The sequence below is a fragment of the Callospermophilus lateralis genome, chromosome 1, assembly GCF_048772815.1.
Source record: "Callospermophilus lateralis isolate mCalLat2 chromosome 1, mCalLat2.hap1, whole genome shotgun sequence".
Classification (NCBI taxonomy): domain Eukaryota; kingdom Metazoa; phylum Chordata; class Mammalia; order Rodentia; family Sciuridae; genus Callospermophilus; species Callospermophilus lateralis.
The window spans coordinates 194010619-194035932 of record NC_135305.1 but is presented as its reverse complement, the minus strand read 5'-3'; the positions used below and the strand labels follow the sequence as shown (position 1 = coordinate 194035932).

Genomic DNA, 25314 nt, shown 5'->3' with positions numbered 1-25314 from the left:
AGTCATGGTATTTTGCATTCAGCTCAGCATTTGTCAATAAAAAATCTTAATGGTACCAAAGTTAAGAAAAATGGCGTGGTGCTCCACGTATGGTCTGTGTGTAGGTACACCAGGGAAAGCAAGAACCCAGGTTTCTGGTACATGTTGTAATGTAGACTGCTTATACAAGATGGTTCTCATCATATCTTTTCATATCAGCAGATGAACCTGTTTAAAGTAAAATTAAACTTTTGAAAATCTAATTCATGGTTTCTGGAGCAGGTCCCACAATTATCCCTTTTAATGTGCAATTGCAGTGATTCTGGTGCAAGCTTATGTTTTGACAGACTCTGCAAAGTGGGAATCCTGGCTGATTAACACTCAAATTACTAACCGTAGAATGATCTTTCCTAAGTGATGGGCTCATTGGGAAACAGCTCCAGTATGTAATTTTGCAATGACCCGAGGCTTCTTGGAAACATGTAGGTTTTAAAGCATTGATAAAATCAAACATGTTCCTGTAATTTACAAATCTCATGGCTCAAATGTCTAACATTTTGAAATAATTGTCTATGTAAGTCATTTTCTATGATGAAAGTGACTAAAAGAAGCTATGACCTTTGCCAATCTTACATTGAGGGTCAAGGGTCCAGTAGAAATAGGTTGGGAGAACTGATACTCATCTGGAAATTCCCTCACTACCTTTTCACCAAAGGACTGTCATATACACCATTTCAATGTCTTTCTGCCCTAGAAGCCGCCCCCCTGTGGCCAGTTGAGTTCCTTTATACTTGCACTTCATTCAACCTTGGCTTTGACATAGCAAATCCCTCAAGATTTTGCTGGAACTGTGGCAAGCTTTCTACTTAAAATCAGCCTGAGACCACCAGCTCATTTCACAACCGTCAGCAACTGAAGAACTGTCATCCTTCTGTACAGGTACAAAAGCACAAGTAAGCTCAAGTTGAGCCTCTCCTGCTTATTACAAATCTCCTGACTCACTCAGCAGGCAAAGCCACTGCAAGAAATCAAGCGTAGGCTTTTGTTCCATTTATAGAACAATATGGGCTTCCTCTAGGGCCAAAGTCACACCTGTCTATTCACTTAATAAAAATGGCTTATAACCAAGGAGTCCATTGTGCCAAAGAAATGTATTGTGACTTCACCTGTTTTCTCCATTATGTTGAAAAGTAAGTTAAGAGAGACATAATTAGCCTTATAAAATGATTAAGAAATCATGGCACAGAGAGATTGAGAGATTTGCAAAGTTCACATAGTATATTCCAAGGAGATGATAACAGTGCAAATGTTCTCCCTGCCCCCTGCCCTGTGCTCTGCATTATTTATGATCTGCCTTCAGAATTCCTGCCTATTTTCAAAATAGATTTGAGAGTCTTGCAATAAAAGCACATAGAGAATGAAGAATTTACATATAAAGATTTTAAAAGAAGTTATGAATCCCGCAGAGTGAGGAGAAATATGTAAGGAACATGAACTATCATGGTTATCTCAACTGATCACTGCAATTGGCTTTGAGCTCACTGATTACCAACAGGAAAAGGAATCAAAATGAATCATAGACTTCCAGTTGCCCAATAAAAGCAACTATACTGCTCTTCAAAAAGTGGAATATAAATTTCCAGTCTGAATTCCAACAAACAAAACTTCAATAGTGTTCATGCAGAAAAAAAAAATTCATCACAGGATCATTTGTTCCCACTGTTCTTAAAAAAAAAAAAACAACAACTTAGAGGCATACTTATAAATTGCAATTCAGTAAGTGCATTCTTCTATGTGACTGAATTATTATTCCAATACTTCACTTCCACATGGGCCATGCAATCCCATTGAAAATAAAATTTTACCTCCCTACCTCTTAAATTTGGGTTAAGTTATTTGACTTTCTTTGGCTAAAGGGAAACCCTCATCGTTATACAGAATACATGTATGACGATGTGAGGAAAAAGAAAAAAAAAAGTGTGTCACATTAGATTGGGTAGAGAGGAGTGATGGGATGGGAGGGGAGAGGAAGGGGGAAAGGAAGGACAGTAGAATAAAATAGACATTATTATTGCTGTATGTATATACGTGACTGCATGACCAATGTGATTCTGGAACCTGTACACTCAGAAAAATGAGAAATTATACCCCATCTGATTCAAATGTATGATATGTCAAGATCATTGTACTGTCATGAGTAACTAATTAAAACAAATTTTAAATTGTAATAAAAAAAGAAGATACACAAATAAATAATTGAAACATTATTCTGTGGTTAAACTTGTTGTGTCTCTGCCACCAGAACATGTCCTAAGTACCCTGCAGTCCAACAAAGGGACACTTGTAGGTAAGACCCATATCTGTGGCTTATGGCAAAAAGCAGAGATGCTAACCCACAGGTCCAAGGAAATAGGGGCTTTCTAAACCACCAAGTTTTGGAGTGGTTTCTTGTATAGCACTTTTTTATTATTCATTTATATTTTTATGCAATATTAAAGATCAAACCCAGTGCGTCACACAAGCTAGGCAAGCACTCTGCACTGAACTACAGCCCCAGCCCATTGTTTGGCACTTTTAAAAATGAGGTTTATTGGGATCTAGTTTCCAGGCAAAACCATTCATTCTTCTTAGTCATGCCACATTACGTACGAATTCTTAAAAATGCATATAGGCATGTGACCGCCCCGAAACATGACATAAAACATTTTCATCATACCCCCAACAGGTCTTCATTCTTATTGACAGTCATTCTTCTCCATCACTTTCAGACCCCGTAGATTACTGATCTGCTCTCAATCTTTATCATTTGGCCTTTACTGGATGGTCATAATAGAAACCAACAAGATATAAGCTTTTATGTCTGCCTTTCTTTAGACTAATTCACTTTAAATCACTTTGTATTGTTGCATGCATTGTTGTTGAACAATATCCCACTGTGTTGCCCCTCTGTAGTTAGTTTTACATTCCACTCTAGAGGCACTGGTCTGTTTCTAGTTTCCTGCGATATGAATAAAGATGCTGTAAATACTGGTAGAAGTGGAAAAGTATGATAGTTTTCTTCACCCCTCATAAACGTTATGACCAACACTTATATCAAAAGACAGACAAAAAAGAGAAAAGCATAACAAATTCATTTAATAAAGTTTTGCATGACTTTGAAGCCTTTGAAACCTAAAAAAAAAAAAAACAGGGTGAACTATCCATTTTTCTACCTAACTATAATGAAATAAGGATGCCATCTAAAAATGCTATTTGATCAAAAGGACATGCTCTAACAGTAATAGATTGAGTAGAAAACCCCAGCAAGTCCTGTCTATATATTCCTTTTGGCCTCTCTAATATTCTTTGGTTCAAAGTACTTTGCATGCCAAAATGCCAAACTTTGGGGTATTTTTTTTCTTGTGGCCCAACACAATCATACATTTTGATATGGACATTTTTTTCCCATAGTGTGGGGTAAATACAGAGGAGTGAAACCACTGGGTCATATGGAAGTATATATTATAAGATACCACCAAACTCTTCACCAAAGTGGGTCTGTTCTATTCTGCATCATCTTCAAGATTGTATGAGAGTTCCAGTTGCTCCATATCCTCACCAGGATTTGACACTGTCAAATTTTTATACATTCAAAATGATGCTTAATGGTCTTTCATTGTAATATGTGCAGCATATTTGTGGCAATACTGAAGTGATATAAAAGAGCTTAGCTGATGTGACCCGGGTACAATATTTCCTGGTGTTCTGAACTTCAGAGTTGGCGCTGATTCTTAAATAAAATTTAGCAAAAGTAAATCTACATTTTAATTATTCCAAATGCGCACTTTGAGAGAGATTTGAAAATCTATTAAGACTTCCACAAAGTCTGGTGGTACTTCCTATAGCCTCTAATATTATAGTGAAAATATATTAGTTCTTCAATATGAAATAACTGCTGTGGTAATCGTTGTTTTTATTCCTTCCCCTCATTTTATAATAGCTATAACGGAGGCCTATTTGTTCCACAGACGGCAATTTTTAAAAGACCAGCCAGAGTGATTTTATTACTTTTGTTTTCTAAAGAGCAATGAAGTCCCAGCTAGAATCAATCCTCTAAGACTGACTGGAGGCATGAAACCTGAGAAGAGAACGTTCCTGTGTTCTAGTGATTAATTTCTCCTTCTCAGTCAGAGAAATGAGATTTCAAAAATGTGTCCTTCTCATTTAAACTGTTTCAAAGGTAAAGCGGGTAATGTTCCAATAGATTCCCTGCCAAATGAAATCTTTTAAATGAAAACTCTATTTCCCAACTACAGGATGCCATTTAGCATAATATCTGTCTTAATTATTGTCAATCCTAAAGGAAATCAACCTAGGAAAAAAACAAAATTGGATTTATATATTACCAATTAGCTCCTGGTTCAGTGGTTGCAAAGTCAGGGTCACCAGCACAGGAGCAGTAATTGTGCTATGACCTATTCTTATTGCTGAAAGACTATCCCATGTCTAGGATCTTTTATTTTTATTTATTTTTTTTTCAGATGATAGGCTCTACATTTTCATATAGTAATGGCCAGACTTGAAGCAAACATTTCTTCTACCAACCTCGTTTAAATATGCTAAAGTTTATATTTCTTATTAACATTAGATCTTTTGAGAGAGATGTTTATCTCAAAGAAGTAGCCTTATGCAGAAATAAAAATTATGTTCAACTCTTGTGCTTCCCTGCATGTGAATGAGAAAAGAATCTCACAGCTTTCCCAGAGAGCTGCTGGACCAGGGTTGAAGAGGAGATTCAACACTGTCAGGTTGCTCCAGTGACAAGAACGACCATCTTCACCATTAGAACTATTGACCACCCCAGAAGAAATGGCTTCCCTGCCCTTACTAATGCCCTAGCAATGAAGCCTGAAATCATATCATCTAAATGAAAGCTGTGAGGTAATTCTCCGCTCTGGGTCTCTGTTCTTTTGTGATTCTCCTTCTTTGGCTCTAAAAATAACCCTAGGATTATTTCTCTGCTCCATGCTTTTCTAAAAATGGCCATCAACCCTCCCCATAGTCCACTATCATTCTGTCTCTCTCTCACACACACACCCCACTTTTCAAGAGACAGGGGAAGCAGCAGGGGGAGGCATTACAGCTTTACTTTCTAATAGATTCTGGTCTTGGGGGCCATTCTCCAGTACATTTTGTTCTTATGCTGTGAGTGCCAGATCCCTAACCTGAGCTGATTATGTCCTTCCTCCAGTCTCAAAAGAGGGAATGTCTTCATTCTTGCAGGAAAACTGCAGGAAGGGAGTGGGCACAGCTGCTTTAGAAACCAACACACCAGGATCGGGAACACGGCTTAAGGCTGGCTTCCTTCCTCCTCTTGTCCGACTTCCCTCTGTACTGGATTCAGCTGTTTTATTGCTACTCATTTTTTTTTTCCAGGTCATATAGTGCAGGGCACAAGTTTCTGGGAGCAATTAGACTTTTTAATCCACAGCCTTACCCATAAGAGAGGGGCAGATCATCTCCCTTTTGAACGGATCCAAAAGATTCTAGGGGGCAGGGTGTATACACCTAGCCCTGGGGACTCGGGAGGCTGAGGTTAAGAGGATCACAAGTTCGAGACTAGCCTCAACAACTTAGAGAGTGTCCCTGAGCAAATTAGCAAGACCCTGTCTCAGAATAAAAAAAATAAAAAGCGGGGCCGGGAATGTAGCTCAATGGTCGAAGACTCCTGGGTTCAATCTCTGGTACCAAAAAAAGAAAAAAAAAAAAGATTCTAAGGAAAAAGCTGGTTTGAATAATATAGCTATTCCAGTGACCCGAGGGGCACGAGAGCTCCTGTGACTGGCAGCTCCATTGAGCCACGTGGGAAGAGAAAGCAATTACCATCATTACTGGCTGGAGTTTCCCCTTTGTAACACATCTACAGCACTTACTGTAAGGTAGGCACTCTTGTAAGTGCTTTGCAGATATTAATTTATTTAATCCTTAGACTAATCTTATGACATCCCTATTAGTGTTGTTTTAATTTTGGACAAGGAAATTGAAGCACAGAGCATGTAAGGAATTTGACAGGGCAAAACCAGCCTGCGCTGCAGTCTGTGCACATAGCAAATACTGCTCAGCACCCACAAAGTCTGAGAACATCACGCTCAGTACTATTTTCTGGATCCTTTCCCCATCTTCCCACATTCTTCTGCATGGATTTTTTTTTTTCTTCTGTTGTGTACTTTTTCATATAATGCCGATCATAGCAATCTTTTTAACTGTCTCCCTGTCCTTCTCTCCCAATTGACAGAGGAATAATCTCTACCTGGCTGAGATGTCAAGCACCGAGAAGTATTGGCATTCCTTAAAGAAGCAATTTGTTTTTCTTTTCTCAAATGTGTCACGTGTGGTTAAGTGGCACTGACTTTTGCCCCCACTGACCAAATTTCAGAGAGATGGCCTGTCAGAGGCTGGGGGAATCTTTTGAGGAATGGGTATCTTCTCTATGGAAATATCCCAATTACCATTTCTTGCAAGAAACACAGCATCACCCCCAGAGATCTGTGGCCATCAGGAAAAGTACCCAAGCTGAAGGGACATCCATCTCCATTCCCAGTGGGGATGCCGCCATCTTCTTTAACTTGTTCATCTTGAGCAATAGAAAAACTCTAACTAAATAAACGAAAAAGGATGGCAGAAAATAACCCACAGTGACTTATGCATCTTTCTCCATCCATAAATAACTTTATATTTCACTTCTGGCAGCAGAGCCGAGCCAGAAGGTAATGAGCCATTGTGGAAAACCCATCTGTTGCTCATAAGGGGAAAGGCCAGATTTATTGAGGAAGAATCTGGAGTGTAAGTCCTGTTATTGTTAATGGGAGTTGCACATCTAATTGGTCATGCTGAAAATATGCTCTATTATATTCTTTCTCTGGCCAGATGGATGTGCTGGGCTGCAGTGCTGTGAAGAAAAATGTACCTAAAGAATTTGAGAGTAGGAGTGGGCATCACAGCCAGCAGGGAACTGACAGTTCTAATGAGGACAGATAGTGCTTGTCCATGGACCTGATTTAAAGATGTTTTCAAAAGAACCCAAAGGGCCCCATACAATGCAGGTATGTCTAAATGGAGTCACATAGCCCAGTCCTCCGAACTGGATTGTTGGTGGTATATCATTTCAAGTAGGCTCCACCAGCCCTATAATTAGAAACATATCTTCCTCCCATTTATCTATAACTGGCCCATTGATACTCAATAATTGCTTTGAGACTTCCCTAAAATGGAGCTGGATAGTAGCAGTTGAAAGCCATTCCTCCCAGACTCCTCTTTACCACTGTCAGGGGAAGAAAGGAAGAAAAGTCAAAGGCAAGCTATGCCTTCTACACTGAATTTCCTCCCACTACATTTGATTTAGATTTGGGATTGCAAGTATCCTGAAAGAAGGTAAGGACTAATATGTGATGAGTGAAGGAGATTAAAAAAAAAAAAAAAAGTAGCAATGATGGGTAGAATCTCAGGCCATTGCGAATGAAGGTGATCCTAGAGGTTTACTCAGTCAGGGGATGCTGTTATAACAAACAACCCCTAATTCTCAGTAACTCAACAGAGGTTCAGTGCTCTCATGGCAGAGTCAGTCCCACATGATAGAGGGGAAGACGAAGCATGTGGGAATGGGACCAGGAGGCTGTATTGCTCTACGCAGTCTTTGTCCAGCAAATAATGCTATCAACTTCCTATGTAGTCTCCAAGGTCATCACGCAAGGGACAAGGGTGTGTTATGACCAAATCTCAGAGTGAGATGTCTTACTTCCTCTCACTGTCCAAAAACTGAGTCATCTGTTCCCAAATAATGGAGTGAAGGCTGGAAAATGTAGTTTTCCACAAGCCGAAAAGGAAAAGAGCTTTGACGAACACATGGACCTGTCACTGTCACTGAGGCTCTAAACAGATCCTTCATTTCACGGATGGTCAAACAGAAGCCCAAGACCGGAGGACTTTCAGCAGTTCACGTGACTGATGACAGAGGCAGGACAAGAACTGATTTCCTACATCTTGACAAATTTGTGGGATGTTTGAGAGAGAGAGAGAATGAGAGAGTAAGAGATGAAGGGAGAAAAAAGAAGGAGAGAAGAGTGGAGAGGAAAAGGGAGGGGAGGGAGACTATCCAAGTTCATGAGTCACTGACTTTCCCAGTCACTCATTTTCCCACAGTCCTCATTCTCTCATTCTATAAAGTGAAAAGTTCAATAGATGATTACTGAGACTCTTTCAAGTTCTAACATTGTTTTTTTTCTTTTTATTAAAAGACATTAGGAAGGAGAAATAAAAATAGAAAGAAAGGCTGTCAGAGTCAGAAAAGTCAGTGTGAGATGGCAACCGAGCAGAAGAAATCAGGTGTCTGTAGCCTTCTGGGCATCGCGGCTTGTAAAGGTCGCACTCAAGCCACCAAAATGAATTACAGTAGATGGGGTAGAGAGAAAAGATGGGAGGGGAGTGGGGATAGTAGAGGATAGGATAGGTAGCAGAATACAACAGTTACTAGTATGGCATTATGTAAAAATGTGGATGTGTAACCCATGTGATTTTGCAATCTGTATTTGGGGTAAAAATGGGAGTTCATAACTCACTTGAAGCTAATGTATGCTAATGTATGAAATATGATATGTCAAGAGCTTTGTAAGGTTTTGAACAACCAATAATAAAAAAAAAAAAAGTAACAAAAAAAATTGAATTAAAAAAAAAAAAGCCCCCAACCCCTCGCCCTGCAGTGACTCAGAAGTCTGGGCTTCTTCCTGGAGTCCATTTTGCCCTTCCCTGGCCTCTCCCTGCCTCTCTCCACCCAATCCAGGACAGCAGGCTTCTCATCAGAGACTCACTGCCTGACTGTCCCAGGTTGGGAAGCAGGTAACCAAATGCAGGGCTGAGGGCCGAAAAGGTACAGCTGTGCCACAGTCCCTCTGCCTCCCTTCTGGGAGCCCATTGTTCTCAAGTGCAAGCCACAGCAGGAAGGGGCTTAAGGTGACCCTATAGGAGCCTTCATTACCTGCTGGAAGCCAGTCAAGCCCCAGATACTGTCCCCATGCAGGGGTGATAAACAGGTCCCCCTGCCCTCCCCCGAACAAAGCAGCCTCAAATCCCCCTTTCAATTCTGTCCACTTTGGCCTGCTCAAAGGCAGAAGGGATCAATTTCTGAAATAACCCTTCCCTTAAACACAACCAAGTGGCAGCCAAAGTATAAACAGAGGTAATCCTTCCAGGAGCGGCACTTCAGGCTCACCAAGCACTTTCATCCCAGGATTCTAAAGTCCTTTTCAATCATTAATCGCTTTCTCTAAGCCTCCTGTTCTCAGAACCAGGCAGAAGCAAAGTGGAGGCTGAGCAAGGAAGGCTGGGAAAGCGGAGCTCTCAAAGGCACCAGGGGAGCACAGTTAAATTTCCATCATCCACCGGCTTTCCATAAATATCATGAGTAGAAATAAAAGATTGCTTGAAATAATGGATACATTTTGAGACAGCATTTCTCAAACATGGAGAGGGAGCAATTATGAGTTAGGAAATCTAGAATTAGGCTTTTCACTCACCTGGATGCTGCTGATGGTGGTGTTATGTCTGGATCAATAACTTCACATCTCTCGGGCTCTGTTTGGCTTCACCTTTGACTGGGTTAGCGTGGCAGCATCTCTAATCACCACAAGGGACCCAGAGGATTATGACCTTACACTGAGAAGTCTCAAATGGGTTTATATTTGTGGGGAGTCTAAATCTTCAGCTACAAAAATCCAGGTGGTTGAAATAATCACAATTGCTTATTTTTTAACAATCAACCTATCTCAGACTTCAGCCTTTATCTCAGCAGGCTGATGGAAGATTTGGACTGAACCTTACAGAGGGTCCACCCACCTCCCCATTTAAGTACAGGAAGTCTCAGGGACCTGCCAGTTCCTGTCCTGAGCAACTGGTTTACACCAATGCAAGATGGGAAGTCTATTGCAGAGCAGCCTCACCCTCCAGGATTACTGGATACAGTTATCGACCAGGGGAATATAGACTGATGTGGAAGCCACGGTCTCTCAGGTTCCCTAATTTAAGTCCACTAGCAGCTTAAGTCTGAGGGTTCACTGTCTCCCTAGGGCTACTCTAGGGGGTGGTGCATCCTCTCTTATCACAGAATAGAAGACTTCTGACTCTTCTAGGATTACAATTAATTTTCCTTCTTCCCTTTATTACTAAAAAAAAGTCTCTTTTGACCAAACTTGAGTCAGTCTCCTCTGCGCTTCCTCTTTGGTTAAGCCTAAACTTGAACTCTGTTCTTTGTCCATTTAGTCCAATTGGAGCAAGATTTCTGCTGGGTCAATTTAGCAAAAATCCTCCATTTTTTTTTTTTTTTTAATTTCAGATCAAAATTCCCATCTCCCACCCTCAGCTGTGTATCACCCTAGTCTACCCCCAGTAACAATCCCAAGTTCATTTGCCAGAATCCCCTTTATCCCTCATGCTTCCTGTTAATAACTGAACCCCTCCCTGTTCCTTGCATATAAATCTCTATCTGTACTCGTTGTATTGAGAGTTGAACCCAAATCTCCCTCTCTTGCTATGAAATACCATTGTAGCAGACTCCTGAAAGAAATCTTCCTCATCACCTTCAATAAGTGCCATGAAAAATTTTTCAACACCACCTCAGCAACATTCTACTATTTCCCTTCCCGCTTCATGCCACCTTTTGCTCAGCAAGAGTCTAATAGGAAATGAAATGCAAAGGTTCCTGGTTTGAGAAGGAGGAAGTTAGAGAATTAATAGAATGGTTTAAACAATACTTTAATAACTCCACAGCCATAGATGCTGTCACTGAGAAACCAACACAGACCAGCACCACCTCCAATGACAGGAAGCCCAACTCAGTAAGAAAGATAGCCTGGAGCAGACTAGTATATAGGACCTATGTGCCTGTCACTTCCGGTCGCTGATACTTACTATAGACAAGGTCAATGTATTCTGTGATTATTTAAAATTATTGTGGTGTGAGTGATTCGGTTGAATATTCTGCAAGCCTGCATGAATATTTCCTTGGTCCCATGTGCATTAAAGGATAAGGGGTCAAATAGTTCACCCAACCCATCCCTAGTCTAAATACTTAATCACCGTCCACAAAGAGCCAGCCCTTTCTTTTTGAGGAAGCCCATTACAAATAAATGGTTTTAGGACCAAATCTAAACTTCCTGTGGTTGATCACAATTCCATCCTCTAATCCAGAGTCACATAGTTTGTTGTGAAGAAAATTAACCACCGCAAGGTTTCCATTATGTTCCAGACCTTATTAAAGCACTTTCTATATAAGCCTCCCATAAATTCTGTTTTAGTTTAATTTAGTTTTTGCAATGCTAGGCATAGAACCTAGGGCCTTGAGCATGCTGCCAATCACTCCACCACTACACTACAACTGCAGCCCTGCTTCATAGGAATTCTGAAAAGCATTAAGTATCATCTCTACCATCAAGATACAAAAGGAAGGTGAACTGATTTTCCAGAAGTCATTTACAAGAAGCAGCAGCAGTCCCTAGTTCTGAAACAGTGCCTTTTCAACTGTACCATGCCAGCTGCCGTCTTACACATAACCACCTGTAGGGACATTACTACTAAGACCACTGCCAGGTCCCCAGGGATTTCTTCAGGTGAATCATTTGCTCATCATTATTCTGTCAATAATAACAATAGCCAATATTGATTGAGGGCTTCATTACAGTCAAGACATCTGGTCAGCCTTTTACAGGGATCATTTAAGAATCTCACAATCTTAGGTACAATTACTCCTCCACTCTAAGGCAAGGAGTTCCTCAGCTACAAGGCATATGGTATGTGGCATTCATAAGCACTGACTCTGGAGTCAGATTGCTTAAAATTCAAAGTTGACTCTGCCAGCCGTGGGGCCTTTGGTGGGTTTTTCTCTCTCGTCTCAGTGTCACGTGCATGAAACCATAGGCATAAGAATAGCAACCACCTTGTTCTTTCTTGGGAAACTTAAATGTGATCATCACTGGAGAGGGGCTGAATGGCATAGGGCTAACATATGTCAATAACCATCAAGGGGCACCTCAAGCCTCTATTATAGTTGGACATTCACAAACCTTTCAATTTTCTTAATAATTATCTTAAAATTGAGTGCTAAATATTAAATATAGTACATGGAAGGTACTTTGGACACTATAAAGTAGCACCCCAACTCCATTCTTGTCTCCTAACTCTTGTCTCCTAAAGTATCTCAAGAGCACCAAGACTCTAACAGCTCTACATCAGATCATATTTCAGACACAGCAGAGGATATAGTTAGTTGGGGTTTCCTTGCCAAAAAAAAAAAAAAAAAAAGAAAAGAAATAGGAAAACATGGCCAGAGCTTCTAGGCCTGGCCATGTACCCAGATTGTTAATAAACTAAGTTCTTGCTTATATTCTTTGGCCAATGGTTGTTCATGTATACCTGGGGCAGCCCACTTCTGGGGGGGATTGGTTTTTACAATTGTCTATGCATTTTAAAATAGCTTCTTTCCCCTGCTGAGGCCAATTCTCTCATCATGGTACTCTTTGCTCTTTCTGAGCAAACTAAAGACTCTACAATTTTACTACAATGTGGTGGAACTTAGTAATAAAATCATTAAATTCAGGTTATCTTCTTGCCCTGATTTTTTGGAGGACATGATGTGATTCATATTAGGAAGGGGCTTTCCTTTCACACTTCCCACCAAATCCCTAGCCCTCACAGAGATAAAGACTCAAGCTATGATGATGTAAGCAAATAAACATTGCTGGTGGTATGCAATTTTAACTCTAGCTTTTATATTTCTAGTAGGGCATCCTACACAGAAACCAGATAATATCATTTTACAGTGGGGATTATTCAACTACACAAAACAAGGGCATCTGAGGACAAAGTCTTCTGAATGAATAATATACTCCCCTTTCGACACCCTTGACAAAGTGCTATATCTCTGTCATGCTCCAGAGGAAACACTACCTATCATGCAGTGCATTTTAGAAAAGTTTTTTTTTTTTTTTTTAAATGGTCTCTGTCTCTCTCCCCCTCTTTCTTCCTAGTAAAATGTCTTCAGTTGGAGGTACAATATCAAAATACAATGTCAGGTGATAACCATGGACCTCCTGATTTTTCCAATTTAACACATGGAAGTTAAAATCAAATAATTGAAATAAAAATAAACAACTCTAAAAAGGTAGACGAACTTCAAGTAATGGATGAAGAGAGTTGAATGAAAAGAGTGAGACCCAAATAGGCCTGCCTGGTATGATTCCTCAGCATAGCCCTCAAGCAGGGAATGTCCACCCACGGACTGAAGTCAGGGTGGGTACCTGCAGGGAGATGGAGCAGGAGGAGTTTCTGCAGAGCTGGTCATGTTCTGTTTCTTCCTTTAGGTACTGGTTACAAGAGTGTAGGATTGCTGGAAAGTCATTGAGTAGTACTGTTTTCTGCTTTCACTTTAATTTTGATGAGAATATCTTTTTAATTAAGCAGGAATTTATACAACATATGTATGAAAGAGCATATTATTTTCACTTGGTCACCAAAAAATTAAAAATATATATATGCAGCTTAAGGAGAGCGGGTCATTAAATCAATTTCATGCAGCCCGAGGCACAGCTCCCTCAGGAAAAGAAGACAAGGGTCATCATGTGCTTAACCATAACATACCAAGGTTTTGTTGGCAGAATAACATGACGCTATCCTAAACACAGATATTTTTATAAAAACATTTTTTTTCCTCCAAAGAAAATTGTCGTACTGGAGAAGCCGTTAATTTGTTAATCACATCCTGATATAATGGGGACTGAAGAACCCACTTGGTTTTCTAGGACACCTTCCTTGTATGTTGAAATCTGGAATAGGAAGCTTCCTTTAAGCTACCAGAGAACCTATCATTGGATTTAGTATGTTCCAGCTTGCCAAAGATAAGGTTTACAATTTGATTCAAGGTGAGATAGATGTAGAGTTGCTCAGCTCCTGTGTCCTGAGCCTACCCACCTCCAATCATCAGCAGGTAGAAGGGACAGGGACTTTGCACCCTGACAGCTTCTCCCTTCAAGTGCTATATCTCTGTCAAACTCCACATGCAAGAACTTGCTCAGCCATGCAGGGCAGTCTGAATGTCCTGGGGACTTAATGCTTCATAATCAATGAGGACTGGATATTAGAAGATATATACCCTAGTATCTGCTTTTCTACTGCTGTGTAACCACCATCGCTACTCAGGATATGAAATCTCTTGCTCCATCACCATGAACATCCTTCTTATAATTACTTGGGCTGTGGCACCATACACTGATCCCCCATCCTAAGAATACTCTCCATATCCCATCTGAACTCTAACTCTTTATGCTTTGGCCCGAATACCTCTCCACCTTCCTGCCCATGTGGATAGGCTCTTGACTCTGCTTGGGATCTGACACCTCTCTGTGCATATATTCTCTTACCCAAGAATCTTCTCTGGGTATTTCTGCTGTTTATGTGACTCCCACATGTACACCTTGCTTGTTTGCCAACCTAGCTTGTTTGCTCCTAATAACATTTTATAAGAATTTAATTTAGGAAGGAAAAATAAAGAAAATAGAAGGGGACTAGAACCAATAAAAGGGGGAAAATTGTTTTTAATTAGTATTAGAAGAAATCAGTCTTCATGAAATTGATTCCTAGGAAACAGGAGATAGAAAACTAAACTAGAACTACAAAGTATTGATTAACTTCTTATAAGAATTATATAGGTAATGATACAGGGTCCAGTTACATTCACTCTGACATGATTGACCCATAGTCTACCACCAGCCTTTGTGGGAAATCAAATCATAATCAAGTACCTTGTTAGTGAATTATTACAGGAAATTTGAGCCACAGGTGAAGAAAGATTTAAAATTATTTTGTTCATCTTTCTGTATTGATATTGACACGTCTTAAGCAGGAATCAAAAAGGATGATTGGTGGACATCAAATTCAAACACAAGAGGTTATATTGGTTCATCTCAACACTGGCCGCCCTGGGATTATTTTATAAAATACCAATGTGTAGTCTCACCCTAGAACAATGAGCTCAAGAAATCTAGTTAGTGAATGTAGAAAAAATTTCATTTTTAGAAAGAAACTTTCCAGGTGATTGTAATAAGCAGCCACTGCTGAGAATATTGAGTTAGATAGCTCAAATATTGCAAGGCTAATGGTCATCAGTTTATAAACTCTAACACACCCCATTCATTTTGGAGACCAGAATAACTGAATTCGGTTAAAACCTCCTTTGCTTTCCAGAAGTGTAAGGCAATTTGCTGCGTTTTTGTTAGTTTTGTTTTTCTTTACTGACATATACATTCATCTATGCTTCCATTTTCAATAAACACCTTTCTTTTTCTTAAGTATTCCTGATCCATTCAATCAGAGTCTAGGGGTCCAGGCCTATTTAGAAGGACTCTATATATCTGGCTCAGAAATAGTGTGTTGATTCTAATCACAGAATCAACAGTTAACTTGGGTGGTAGTGTAGGGATTCAAACCAGGCCATCCCAAAATATGTCACTTTGGCCTAATGATTACTTTGAATAAAAGGACTTGGGAAAATAGCAGATTAAAGGCTCCAAACTTCTTTTCTTTTGCTAAAAGCAGGAGATAAAATTCCCATGTGAAAAGGGGCTTTCCCTGTTTCAAAAGGAAGGAAGACCTTCTTATCACCAGGGATAGGGAAGTCTAAGCTGAGAGAAGTCTATATAAACACAGAGAGTTCAACTAACCCTTATGTACCTAGTGCTTTTCCACAATTAACTGACCTAGTTACTTTGTCTTGTCTTCTCAAAATTTACTACTCTTTGTCCAACTTTGTACAAAAACTTTCATCCCCAAGTGCTTCTGTGGGTCTTCCGATCTGTCTTGCGAAGGCTCCAATGCCTGTTAAAATTACAAAATGAAATGTGTGTGGTTTTTGCCTGTTAATTTTTCTCACATTAGCTTAATGCTTAAAGCCAGTTAGAGACCCTAAGCAGGAGGAGGAGAAATTTTACCTGTCCTTTACATTCTTAACACTCTAAGAACAATCATTTATGTTTATTTCATTTAAGAACCACTAGAAAGTAAGCATATCCCCATTTAAGCCGAAAGAGATTAAGTCACTTTTTCAAAATTATTAGACAACTAAGCTTGACTCCAAACCCTGTGTTCTTCTTGTGTGTCACTCTGCCTCTCACATTTTAACCTTCAAAGACCACCTTTCCTCCTCATTTTCTGATTTTCTTGGAGAAATTTCCCATAATTGCAGCATTCAAGGGCTCACAATCACTGTAACATAATCCACTAAACCCTGGATTTTAATATGAGTTGGAGCAACCCTGGGTGCCTGCCAAAGGAATTTGCCAACAGTGATTGAAAAGCCAAAGGAAAGCACTCAGAAACAAGATGCATGCGTGGACCCAGATGGAGCCCTGTTGGAGTGAAGTTCAGTATGGTAAACTGGAAGAGAAACAGAGGCAGGCTCCTATACGTGGTCTCTTTGTGCTATAAATGGATATTCTTGAGCAGCTTGAGCACAAAGCTGAAGAAGAAATCCGTTTGGCCAAGGACTTGTCCTTTGAATTTTCCCCAAGGCTACATTCAGATATAGGAAAGTAATAAATTTAATATTACTTTAAAATGTCTGCTTATGGAATCCTCAGGTAGTCTTCAAGTTACATGTTATTATTAAAAGGTTTCTAAGAGCCGGTGACTGATTTTTCATTATTTCTTTTATTAATGTGAATCACCTATAACCCAGACTGTGTAGCAAAGAGGGCAAAGAAGGGAGGAAGAAAGAGAGTATAGAAATGGCAAAACATGGGGCTGGGGTTGTGGCTCAGCTGTAGAGCGCTCACCTAGGGCGTGTGAGGCCCTGGGTTCGATCCTCAGCACCATATAAAAATAAATAAATAAAGGTGCAACAAAAAAATAAATATATTTTTAAAAATTAGCAAAACAAGAAAGAAAGTGAGAAGCTGGCCTTGGGCCCAGGTGGTTGACACAGAGCAGCACTAATTCCATGGGAGGGATGCATCTCAGAAATGTGTCTGCCATGGCTGTATTTCCCTGTTTCAAGAAGATTGAACCTCTTTCAGGTTATTAATGACTGGTGATATTTTCATTTCATTGTTTACCCAGAAAAGCCTTAGTGAATGCACAAGGAATTTTAAGCAGATAAGATGATGGCTATGACTCCATTTACAATGTAAGAAACGATTAGGCAAAATTCTGAATTTGCTTTTTCACTTGATACTCCTCTAAGCACTGGTTTTTGTAAATTTGAGTTGCTTGTGTGTTCTAGGACCAGGTATCAGAGGAGAGCAATAAGTCACTTGAAGACAACTTAGATTAAGTTTCCTGGAAGGTGCCACAAGGGTTCTGATTAATTAATAGATAACAGTCTAATCTTTTTTTTTTTTTTTAAGACAGAGAGAGAGAGAGAGAGAGAGAGAGAGAGAGAGAGAGAGAGAATTTTAATATTTATTTTTTATTCTCGGCAGACACAACATCTTCGTTGGTATGTGGTGCTGAGGATCGAACCCGGGCCGCACGCATGCCAGGCGAGCCCGCTACCACTTGAGCTACATCCCCAGCCCTATAACAGTCTAATCTTGAAGGTAAGAATATTCTAGAAGGCTAGGATATTCTAACCTTTGTTCTTTTCTCTTTTATTCTTCTCTCCAAAGACTTGCATGTCTGATTTGTGATCCTTTAAGCAGTGGTCTCCAAAAAGTTTTGATAATGTATTTCTGTCAAAAAACTAGTTGTGAGTATATCCCCAATAAAAACAGATGTGATATGCACTACAATAATAAAATGAATATGTCATAAAATGTGTTTATATACTGTACTACCTCCTTATGTGCAATTTTACTTCCCAGAGTTTCTATTAACTCAGATTAACTGAGGTTCAAAGTATTGAAAGGAAAATTTCAGAAATAAGCAATTTTTAATTCTGGATTATCATCAGAAGGTCAGTGGTGACCTAATGTTGCATTCCAAGGCCTGTGACATTTGTGTCACTTCATCTCATCATGTAGGGGCTGGATCATCTCACATCATCACAAGAAGGCTGAGTCTAGAATGTGATATTGTGAGAGAGAAAGAGACCACATTCACATAACTTTCATTACAGTGTATTTTTCAATATTAATATTGGCTTTTGTATAACTTCAAAAGTATTTTTTACTGTGCCAAATTTATAAATTAAACTTCGAATTAAAGGTATTCATGCATAGGAAAAACATGGTTTATATAGAGTTTAGTACAATGAGTGATTTCAGGCATCTCCTAGGGGTCTTGGAACATATCCCGTATGGGCTAGGGGCAGGGGCTGTTGTATAATATATAAGTGGCAAGAGTATGAGATTAAAAATGCTAAATAAAAATTCTATTATTTTAATTTATAGCCCACTTTGGAGAGCATTTCTCAAATTTCAAGGTGCAAAAAAAAAAAAAATTGCCTGGGGATAGTTTCTTAAAAATGCAGATTTGCCAGGTATGGTGGTATGCCCTTGTAATTTTGGCAGCTTGGGAGGCTGTGCAGGAGGATTGCAAGTTCAAGGCCAGCCTCAGCAATTTAGCAAGAACCTAAGCAACTTAGCAAGACCCTGTCTCAAAATAAAAATATTAAAAAAGGGCTAGCGATGGAGTGTAAGCCCTAGTACCAAAAAACAAAGGGGTGGGATTTAGTCTGAGAATTTGCTTTTTTAATAAGAAAGTAAGTGATGCGGATGTTGCCATTTAAAAAAAAAATTCTTAAACTCAGAGCTGACGTTACTGGTCCATTGTCTACATTTTTAGCCGCAAAAATCCAAATTAAATATCACATTTCATAAATTACTTCTTTATGATAAAAACACTTCAAAAAAAATTTAAGAGCACATTCTTGACCCAGGAACCCTACCCAACTGGTTAAGCTGGATTTGCTCATCCCAAAATAGGTCTGTGTTTCTTCTACCCTTCTCAAAAATACCTGCCCTACCCTCTCCAATTCTGGGTTTCCATATGATGACCTGGTAGACAGATGGCTGTCAATCTTATTGCTTAGTGTCTCCCTCCTGAATATAGTGCCTTGACCTTATAGAAACAAGCTCCTTTTAGCTTTTGTACCAACAGTACTGGCCCTGGAGTGAAACATCACCCACGAACAATGACAGTTAAGGAGATGCCAGAGAACACAGTCATCAAGATAGATATTATTATAACTCAATATTTTTTAAATTTGGCTGATCACCTACCACTAAAAGTTTCATTGCTCCCAAGAGTCTTTTTGATTTCCCTGTTGGAAACTGTTCAACCGCACAAGGGGCTAGGTCATACATCTCCTAGATGCTTTCTTCCAAATAATTGGCAAATACAGTCTTCAGTAAACTAACACTTTCTGAAAGTCTTTAAATCATAGCACAAAATATTTGGGGGAAAAATAAAATATTTATAATATCAATATTCTAAATTATTAAAAGTCAAGAAAGAATACTTAAGCGTTTGATGTCTTTTAATGGAATTGGCTTGAAAGATGCAACAAGTCACTCTAGTGCTGAAAGGTTAGCTTAGTTTAAATCTCAAATGTTGCTAAAATCTACCATTCTCCAGTTTCTGTGCATGAATAGATTGCAAGAGGCACCAGATTTGGTAGCGTTTCCACGTAGAGGTTAGTAAAATTTCCTTAAAAGCCTTTTGAAGGAAGAATACAGTCAATCTCAATCATCCAAGCTGGGGACTTCAGTGCTGTCTTTTCTTTTCCTGTTTCTTCATTTGGCCACTATCAATTGGTTGCTAAATTCTGTCAGTTTTATTGTAGTCTTTTGGATCCACTTTTTATCCTTTCTAATCCTTCTGCCACTAAGCCCAGACATGCTACAGCCTCCATTCCTCTTCAAGAATCTAGATTCTTACAACTTAATTCATTTTCCACAACACGCAGTACTCCTTCTGAAATAAAGATCTGCTCATTTCGTTTTATAGCTTTAAAACTTCATAAATCTCTCCATTATGGGCCGGATGCATGGCATTTAATCTGGTGACACTCACCAGTCTTGCCTTATTTTTTTCTGTTTCCCCTACACGTAACTACAGCTGCTTGGCATGGAGGTGGTTGAAGTCACTGAGAAATAGATAACACTCTGCCTCCAGGGAATCGTGGATCTCCAAGATTATATTGACCTGATCCCAGATAGGACTTCCTTTGCTTTTTAGATGTAATCTGAGAATTAAACCAAATGAGAAAAAGTACAATCACGTAGACTGATAAAGATGGAGGTGAACATAGAGGTAAAAAGAGGAGGAAAAGGAATAGAAACATCAATATGATTATTTAAGCCTTGGATGCAGCCATGCCTGAAACAGCCCTTCTCTAGATATAACCATTTAGATCTTTATGTGAATTCATTCTTCATAATAAATTCCTTCGTTTTACATAGACCAGTTTGAGTTCCTAAATTACCAACGAAAGGAGTCCTGACCAATATAATAAGCCTGATAAAAATTGAATTTTGTTGTTCTTCATTATTATAAAATGGGTCCATGTGATTTTCAGGTTTCTAGTTAAGAATGGCCAAAATAGAGAACAATAGCAGCAACGAAAGAAAGAAAGAAAGAACCCTGAAGAACAGAAAATGAAGGGAAGGAAATAAAGATGGCTAAATAGAATTTATTTCTATGAAGGTCTTTCATTTTCTGATTGGTCCAAATTTTAGAATTCTCCAAGACTAACTAGGCTTCTGTGTGAGAGACCAAGGCACGTGGTCTAAGTTAACTCCTGGCACGTGACTGAGTTAACTCCCCTGCTGGGCCATGTAGCCTCAGGCACCCGTGTTGCTAGACTGCACCACCCTTCTAGGGTTCCAGTGACTGTCTTCTTGCCCTGGCGTGGCTTCCTACATCCCCATGGGTGAAGCTATGCTCACCTGTTCCTTTGTAATATTACCCCTTGCCCTGTTAAAAATAGAATATTCCATGGAAGTGCCTTGTGTATGTCCCCTTCTCTTACTGTGCCCTTGGGTGTGGCCTACCCAGGTGTCAGTCAACCTGCCGACAGTGGACATCATGAAGCTAGACTCAGCCCCCTGAAACCTGACCCTTTGCCTCATTTGAATAGCTTCTCCTCAATAAAAGGGGTCAGTGCCTGCTCTCTCTCTCTCTTCCTGTTGACCCTTAAGATCAGAGGAGCCATCACAGCGACACCCCCAAAAAAGGTATTTGTGTCTCTTGTGTGGTTATTTTGTGCAACCCAGTTAGCCCAGTTTACCTGGAGTGACCCCTGAGCCTTTTAGTCATGAATGAAACCTGGCACTCCTATACTTAGGAATGGGTTCAATATACATGTTTTATATATCCAAAGCAATTAATAGTAATACAAAAGAATATGCATTTTTCAAAGCTGGTGACTTGTTCTACTGGTCCTAATACTATTCAGGGGGAGGGAAGGACAAAAAAAAATTATCCTCATTATAGTTTTCCTACTCACATCTTTGCTGGGTGGCACAGTGACCTTCCCACTGCAGATGCTCATAATCTGCTAACTTCTCAACATCTGTTACTATTGCTACTTGGAAAATTTGGAGCCCAACATACAGCTGGACTTTGCCTTATTATGGTCACAGAGGAATCTACCAAGTGAATAGGATTGATTATTTCAAATGGTGCAGCCCATACATGTTCCCTTTGGAATATCTGCTCCAACCTGAACTACAGGAGTCTGGGATAACCTTTGACTTTTGATCCCCTTCAACTTGCTATCCACAGCAAAAGCACTTGTGGCAATCAGCAAAAAAAAATTTAAATCACATATTTGTCTTTATCTTAGTAACTTTACTCTTTTTGCATCACAATTAATCGCTTTAGAACCACATTTTCTTGTCTGAATAAGTCGATTCCTTTTCAAAAATACACTATAAATTGATCACACCTCATTTACTAACAAATTCAAAGGTCTATGATATACTCTTCGAATCTCCAAAAGCTAAGTCTAGAGATGTTTGGCCAAATGCTCTTTCTTGAATATGACTTTCATTATATTTGTAGATTTTCCACAACTGTTAGCATTTCTTTTTGAACAACCACAACTCAAATGAGCAATGCCTAAAACAGCAATTCAAGAACAGAACATTATTTTCTCATCAGCAAATTGGTTGCAGGTAGTATGTTGGCTGTCTGGATACTACTGGAGCATGGACTTAGGCGGCAGCTGTCAGCAAGTCAGTTTGTGGACATGCTGAGGGTCACCCTCTACATGTCTTCTTCTCTTAATTTCACTCCCATATCTCTCATTAAGATGAGAAGTCTTACCTCCCCTACATGTGGTTTTCTCAGCAGCTTGCTGGCCTGTTCACTAGTTGGGTTGATTTATGATTTAATTTTATGGATGATATCACACAATTATCTCCAGATGGAATAATCAGGATGAAGAGCTGCCAACCAACATTAGGAATGAAGCAGGTTCATCCAGCACCAGCCATTTCTGCACTGTAATTATTTTTTGTTTTGACTTCATAAATTTGTCCAGAGACACTGGGTGTTCCTTTTCAGCAGGGTCTCATTTGTCTAATTCAAATGAGATTATCTCACTCTGGTCCCCCTACTTCCCTATATTTCTCTTATCACTCTGCATCCAACAGAGAGACTCATAAATTATGATTTGTGAAGCTAAAAATACACAAAATCTAATCTGCCCAATTTATGATGTACTCATGGAGTCATCTTGATGAATTATGAATCTTAAAGTTTTGATTTAGGCCAGCACTTTGATGGGGAGAGGCAGCGGAATAGAGGCAGAGTTGGTGAACTGCAGGTTCCCTCATCACTGAAGTCACGTAAATAAACCTTGCCAAGTCCAAGCCAGAAACACAAGGTCAGTTATAATCACTGTGTCTATTGCTGTCAGTGGCTCTGTGATCCCATGGTCCCACAGGGCATTTGCTCTTTGGTCTTTTTAATCCTGCACTGCAGAATTCTAAAAGATCAGTCTTGCTAGGTGTTCTCTATTTTCCATTAGTGAAGATTCCCAAATCTCATATTGCTTAATTTCTTTCTAAGAATAATTTCTAAATGCTGTATTATTGTGATATCACAAGCAAGGCTGCCCAGAAGCAGATAAAAGGCAGAATTTAGGTATTTATTAGGAATGCATACCTGTGAAGAAAAAAGGGGATAGAAGCAGAATTGGAAAGGGCATCCTCTTTCCAATTATAGTGCAATTCTAAGTTGAGCTATAATAAAAATCCAGTGAAATCTTGGCTAACTAAGCAAGGAACTCAGAAATAAATATTGCCCAGCAAAGTTCTCCTGTAGTCAAAATGGCTAGATTTTTATATCCTTACCTCACTCAGTCACTAAACCTGGGTCTATTCTAAAAACTGAGTGACCTTGAGCAGACAATTTTCTGATAGAAAATAGACTCTGCACTAGATGTCAGTTGCAGATGTCTGCTAAACTTGCTCCCCACAGCTGACAGCAACTCTTTCCTTGAAGTGGGACATAAGCAATGCATCTCCATGCCCCTAACTATGTGGGTTCAAACACTGGCTTCACTATTTGCTACTATGTAACTAATAATAATAGCCAATTCTTATCAAGCCTTACTAGGCTTCCCTTGTCAGTATTTTATATCACTTAGACTCAATAACCCAATGATAATTTCTCCATTTTATGAAAGAAATAAGTGAAGCATTGAGAAAATAAGTAACTTGACACATGATCATATAGTTGGTAAATGGCATAAGTAGGTTTCAAATGTGTCTAATTTGGCCTTACACCTTGCAGTCTTACTGTAAATCTCTAAATATAGTTGCCTAATCTCTAAAAAAGAATTTATATTGAGGGTTAAATTAGATCATCTGTCACTATGGTATGAATGTTTGTTTCCTTTCCAAATTCATGTCGAAACTTAAGGTGTTAGCCAGATTTTCATATCTGTAACCAAAAGACCCAACAAGAACAAATTAGAGGAAGAAAAGTTTATTTTGGCTCATGGTTTTAGAGCCGAAATAAACTTTCAGGTTCAGTTCATGGATGGTGATACTCCATAGCTCTTGGCCCAAGATGAGGAAGAATATCATGGCAAGAGGGCATGCTGGAGGAATGCTACTTAGTTCCTGACAGCCAGTAAGTATAGAAAATTTGAATGCAAGAAGTGAGGAAAAATATAATCCCCAACAGCATGTCCCCAATGATATGCTTCCTCTAGCCATGTCTTACCTGCCTGCAGCTACATCCTACTAATTCATGCAAATTGTTAATCTATCAAATGGGTTAATCCACAAATCAGGGTACAACTGTCAAGATTTAATCTTTTTTTTTTTTTGGTGGTGCTGGGGATTGAACCCAGGGCCTTGTGCATTCAAGGCAAGCACTCTACCAACTGGGCTACATCCCCAGCCCCCCAAAATCCAATCTTTTCACCTATGATTCCTGTATTGTCTCACACATGAGTTTTTGGAGAACACTTTATATGGAAAACTCAACACCTAATCTCCAATGCAACAAAATCAAGAGGTGAATGAGGCCTTCAGAAGGTGATTAGGTCATGGGCCTCCTCCTTCATGAATAGGATTAAGGCCCTTATAAATAAGGCTTCACACTGCATTCAGTCACTTTTTGCCATTCTGCCTTTCTCCAGTTCAAGACAGAAGTCAAGGCACCAACTTAGAATATGAGATGGGCCTTTACTAGACATTGAACTTTCCTGAATCTTGGAGTTCCCAGCCTCCAACACAGTGAGAAATAAATGTCTTGTATTAATAAATGACTTAGTGTGTAGTAGTTTGTTAATACAGCTTAGATGGAATAAAATGTCTATGCAAAGTATCTACCACACTGTCTCAATTATGTATACCTGTTATTATTAAAATGGAAGTTGTGAGTTAAAATCATCAAGTCATACATTCTCATAGGATTCTATTGATCTCAAACCTAGTGATTTGGGGAGGTGGAACTTTCAGGAAGTGATTAGGCCATATAGACTCTTTCTCATGAATAGGTGAATGTCATTCTGCAAAAAATGTGATTCTTATAACAGGAGTGGCCTTCTTACCAAAAGACAAGCATGGTCCATTTCTCTATCACACCTTTTCTTCTACCTTCTTACAGAAGATGATGGCCTCTCAATCACGGACTTCTCAGTGTCAGTACTGTGAACCAGTAAGTTTATGCTCATTGTAAGTGATCTAGTCTATGTTCTGATATAATAGTGGAAAACAGACTAATACAATTAGTTATTTCCAGAATTTCATTCTTATTTTCAGTGATTTGATTTTTTTCCAGCACAGCTGAAGGTTTATATATTTTGTTCTTCTTTTCAAAGAAAATTTTTAAAAAATATATATTTATTTTCCCATTGAT

The 25314-nt window shown here is 39.2% G+C and overlaps 1 non-coding gene across 1 annotated transcript; it reads right to left on the bottom strand.

Moving 5' to 3' along the window:
- Positions 1-24276: 24276 nt before the first annotated feature.
- On the bottom strand, positions 24277-24349 carry Trnas-uga (transfer RNA serine (anticodon UGA)). The gene has a single exon. It is a non-coding gene; the product is annotated as a tRNA-Ser (tRNA).
- Between the last annotated feature and the right edge of the window lie 965 nt (positions 24350-25314).